The sequence below is a fragment of the Staurois parvus genome, unplaced genomic scaffold, assembly GCF_062004578.1.
Source record: "Staurois parvus isolate SC_StPar_1 unplaced genomic scaffold, SC_StPar_1.0 ptg000463l, whole genome shotgun sequence".
NCBI lineage: Eukaryota > Metazoa > Chordata > Amphibia > Anura > Ranidae > Staurois > Staurois parvus.
In genome coordinates this window covers 2465349-2471348 of record NW_028318259.1, presented here as the reverse complement: position 1 = coordinate 2471348, position 6000 = coordinate 2465349, and positions in this window count along the sequence as shown.

Genomic DNA, 6000 nt, shown 5'->3' with positions numbered 1-6000 from the left:
AAAAAGTCCAAACATTTTGAAAAAAAGTGTTTTTCTTATAAAATTTTGCAAATAAATAATCTTTCTTCATAACGTTTGGCCAAAATGTATTAGGTTATCTTTTTAGTAAAAAAAATACCCCAAAATTAGTTTATAACCAAAAATTATAAATTTTTAAAAAAACTTTTTACATTTTTATTTTATTTTTTTATATTATTATTTATGTTTTTTTTACATACTGTCACCCTAGCAGTACAGTGTCACCATGGTAACACTGTACTACTTGTGGGGGGTGATGAAGATTTTTTTTTTTTTTTTTTACACTGATTGCTTTTACACCCATAAAGGCTGTAAAAGCAATTATTTATCCTTTTCTCTGTCTGCATTCTTGCAGCCATTGAGAACTACTGTGTGAGCTGTGATTGGTCACAGCTTGTCACATGGTACAAGGCTGTTGTGAATAGCCCTGTACCATGTGACCTCTGTGATCATTCACAGATTTCACACATAGTAAGCAATGATGTCACAAGTGATATCTTGCTCACTACTCTGCATGTGATGACCAGGGGCGGACTGACAACTCATGGGGCCCCCGGGCAATAGGGGATCATGGGGCCACTGTGTCCTTGCCCAAACTCAAAAAAGCCTATGAAAAAGGTACCAGGGGCATCTGATGGGGCCCCCTACTGACCCCGGGCCCTCGGGCAGTGCCGAGTTTCCAAATGGTCAGTCTGCCCCTGGCGATGACTGATAGGCCAATCAGTGATCACATGATCGGGACCTCGCACAGAGGTCCCGTACGACCATCGGTGTTCCACTGTGTCCCGAGGACACAGCAGGCACTGAATCGCGGTGCTGCGCGCTCCCAGGGTGCGCGCACAAGCAGGGGGCGGGGAGGCCGTTTATAAAGTGCTGTACAGGGAACGGGGACCCTGAAAGATGAATTGTCGGCAAAGAAAAAAGTGTTTTCAGTGGCCATTCTAGATTCATTTTTTGTTATGTTGCACTGGATTGTCTTTTTAATTTGCTGCCATTGTCAGAGGTCCTAACACGGCCGGCGGCTCGGCGGTGGCGGTATTGGCGGTTCACCACACAAGACGATGGATTTGTAACCTCCAGAAACGTGTAATACGTCTGCGCCGGGTGACTTTGTCCTCTTTTTCTCCCTCATTATATCTATGTCTGAGCTTCTTCCCAACCTCCACCCTTCCCACCCCTGTCCCCAGCAGGCATGTCATCCAGCGCCCCTCCGTCTCGCCTGCGTCCCGCTCTCCTGCCCCCTGATTGGCTGCAGTCTCTCCCTTCCGTGACAAGGGATGGTACGGGACATGATTCAATAGAACAGGACCCAAGATGGCTGTCACAGTCTGTTAATAAGTGGCCTCGTTTAGTGTGCAAGGAATAATCCGGGTTGCAAGTCTGGAGAGCTACAACTAGATAGATTTGTATTCAACAATATAATAATACCGAGTATACTCCGATAATGATCCGTATAATAATACCGAGTATACTCTGATAATGATCACACCTCTCTGTATAATAATACCGAGTATACTCCGATAATGATCACACCTCTCTGTATAATAATACCGAGTATACTCCGATAATGATCACACCTCTCTGTATAATAATACCGAGTATACTCCGATAATGATCACACCTCTCTGTATAATAATACCGAGTATACTCCGATAATGATCCGTATAATAATACCGAGTATACTCCGATAATGATCGCACCGCACCGTATAATAATACCGAGTATACTCCGATAATGATCACACCTCTCTGTATAATAATACCGAGTATACTCCGATAATGATCCGTATAATAATACAGAGTATACTCCGATAATGATCCGTATAATAATACCGAGTATACTCTGATAATGATCACACCTCTCTGTATAATAATACCGAGTATACTCCGATAATGGTCACACCTCTCTGTATAATAATACCGAGTATACTCCGATAATGATCACACCGCTCTGTATAATAATACCGAGTATACTCCGATAATGATCACACCTCTCTGTATAATAATACCGAGTATACTCCGATAATGATCACACCTCTCTGTATAATAATACCGAGTATACTCCGATAATGGTCACACCTCTCTGTATAATAATACCGAGTATACTCCGATAATGATCACACCTCTCTGTATAATAATACCGAGTATACTCCGATAATGATCACACCTCTCTGTATAATAATACCGAGTATACTCCGATAATGATCACACCGCTCTGTATAATAATACCGAGTATACTCCGATAATGGTCACACCTCTCTGTATAATAATACCGAGTATACTCCGATAATGATCACACCGCTCTGTATAATAATACCGAGTATACTCCGATAATGATCACACCTCTCTGTATAATAATACCGAGTATACTCCGATAATGATCACACCTCTCTGTATAATAATACCGAGTATACTCCGATAATGATCACACCTCTCTGTATAATAATACCGAGTATACTCCGATAATGGTCACACCTCTCTGTATAATAATACCGAGTATACTCCGATAATGGTCACACCTCTCTGTATAATAATACCGAGTATACTCCGATAATGATCACACCGCACTGTATAATAATACCGAGTATACTCCGATAATGATCACACCTCTCTGTATAATAATACCGAGTATACTCCGATAATGATCACACCTCTCTGTATAATAATACCGAGTATACTCCGATAATGATCCGTATAATAATACCGAGTATACTCCGATAATGATCACACCTCTCTGTATAATAATACCGAGTATACTCCGATAATGATCACACCTCTCTGTATAATAATACAGAGTATACTCCGATAATGGTCACACCTCTCTGTATAATAATACCGAGTATACTCCGATAATGATCACACCTCTCTGTATAATAATACAGAGTATACTCCGATAATGGTCACACCTCTCTGTATAATAATACCGAGTATACTCCGATAATGATCACACCGCTCTGTATAATAATACCGAGTATACTCCGATAATGATCACACCTCTCTGTATAATAATACCGAGTATACTCCGATAATGATCACACCTCTCTGTATAATAATACCGAGTATACTCCGATAATGATCACACCTCTCTGTATAATAATACCGAGTATACTCCGATAATGATCACACCTCTCTGTATAATAATACCGAGTATACTCCGATAATGATCACACCTCTCTGTATAATAATACCGAGTATACTCCGATAATGATCACACCTCTCTGTATAATAATACCGAGTATACTCCGATAATGATCACACCTCTATGTATAATAATACCGAGTATACTCCGATAATGATCACACCTCTCTGTATAATAATACCGAGTATACTCCGATAATGGTCACACCTCTCTGTATAATAATACCGAGTATACTCCGATAATGGTCACACCTCTCTGTATAATAATACCGAGTATACTCCGATAATGATCACACCGCACTGTATAATAATACCGAGTATACTCCGATAATGATCACACCTCTCTGTATAATAATACCGAGTATACTCCGATAATGATCACACCTCTCTGTATAATAATACCGAGTATACTCCGATAATGATCCGTATAATAATACCGAGTATACTCCGATAATGATCACACCTCTCTGTATAATAATACCGAGTATACTCCGATAATGATCACACCTCTCTGTATAATAATACAGAGTATACTCCGATAATGGTCACACCTCTCTGTATAATAATACCGAGTATACTCCGATAATGATCACACCTCTCTGTATACTAATACCGAGTATACTCCGATAATGATCACACCGCTCTGTATAATAATACCGAGTATACTCCGATAATGATCACACCTCTCTGTATAATAATACCGAGTATACTCCGATAATGATCACACCTCTCTGTATAATAATACCGAGTATACTCCGATAATGATCACACCTCTCTGTATAATAATACCGAGTATACTCCGATAATGATCACACCGCTCTGTATAATAATACCGAGTATACTCCGATAATGGTCACACCTCTCTGTATAATAATACCGAGTATACTCCGATAATGATCACACCTCTCTGTATAATAATACCGAGTATACTCCGATAATGATCCGTATAATAATACCGAGTATACTCCGATAATGATCACACCGCTCTGTATAATAATACCGAGTATACTCCGATAATGATCACACCTCTCTGTATAATAATACCGAGTATACTCCGATAATGATCACACCTCTCTGTATAATAATACCTAGTATACTCCGATAATGATCACACCTCTCTGTATAATAATACCAAGTATACTCCGATAATGATCACACCTCTCTGTATAATAATACAGAGTATACTCCGATAATGATCACACCTCTCTGTATAATAATACCAAGTATACTCCGATAATGATCACACCTCTCTGTATAATAATACCGAGTATACTCCGATAATGATCACACCTCTCTGTATAATAATACAGAGTATACTCCGATAATGATCACACCTCTCTGTATAATAATACTGAGTATACTCCGATAATGATCACACCGCTCTGTATAATAATACCGAGTATACTGCGATAATGATCACACCGCTCTGTATAATAATACCGAGTATACTCCGATAATGATCACACCTCTCTGTATAATAATACCGAGTATACTCCGATAATGATCACACCGCTCTGTATACTAATACCGAGTATACTCCGATAATGATCACACCTCTCTGTATAATAATACCGAGTATACTCCGATAATGATCACACCTCTCTGTATAATAATACCGAGTATACTCCGATAATGATCACACCTCTCTGTATAATAATACCGAGTATACTCCGATAATGATCACACCTCTCTGTATAATAATACAGAGTATACTCCGATAATGATCACACCTCTCTGTATAATAATACCAAGTATACTCCGATAATGATCACACCTCTCTGTATAATAATACCGAGTATACTCCGATAATGATCACACCTCTCTGTATAATAATACCGAGTATACTCCGATAATGATCACACCTCTCTGTATAATAATACCGAGTATACTCCGATAATGATCCGTATAATAATACCGAGTATACTCCGAGAATGATCACACCTCTCTGTATAATAATACCGAGTATACTCCGATAATGATCACACCTCTCTGTATAATAATACCGAGTATACTCCGATAATGATCAAACCGCTCTGTATAATAATACAGAGTATACTCCGATAATGGTCACACCTCTCTGTATAATAATACCGAGTATACTCCGATAATGATCAAACCGCTCTGTATAATAATACCGAGTATACTCCGATAATGATCACACCTCTCTGTATAATAATACCGAGTATACTCCGATAATGATCACACCTCTCTGTATAATAATACCGAGTATACTCCGATAATGATCACACCGCTCTGTATAATAATACCGAGTATACCCCGATAATGATCGCACCTCTCTGTATAATAATACCGAGTATACTCCGATAATGATCACACCGCTCTGTATAATAATACCGAGTATACCCCGATAATGATCGCACCTCTCTGTATAATAATACCGAGTATACCCCGATAATGATCGCACCTCTCTGTATAATAATACCGAGTATACCCCGATAATGATCACACCTCACTGTATAATAATACCGAGTATACTCCGATAATGATCACACCGCTCTGTATAATAATACCGAGTATACTCCGATAATGATCACACCTCTCTGTATAATAATACCGAGTATACTCCGATAATGATCACACCTCTCTGTATAATAATACCGAGTATACTCCGATAATGATCACACCTCTCTGTATAATAATACCGAGTATACCCCGATAATGATCACACCTCACTGTATAATAATACCGAGTATACTCCGATAATGATCACACCGCTCTGTATAATAATACCAAGTATACTCTGATAATGATCACACCTCTCTGTATAATAATACCGAGTATACTCCGATAATGATCACACCGCTCTGTATAATAATACCAAGTA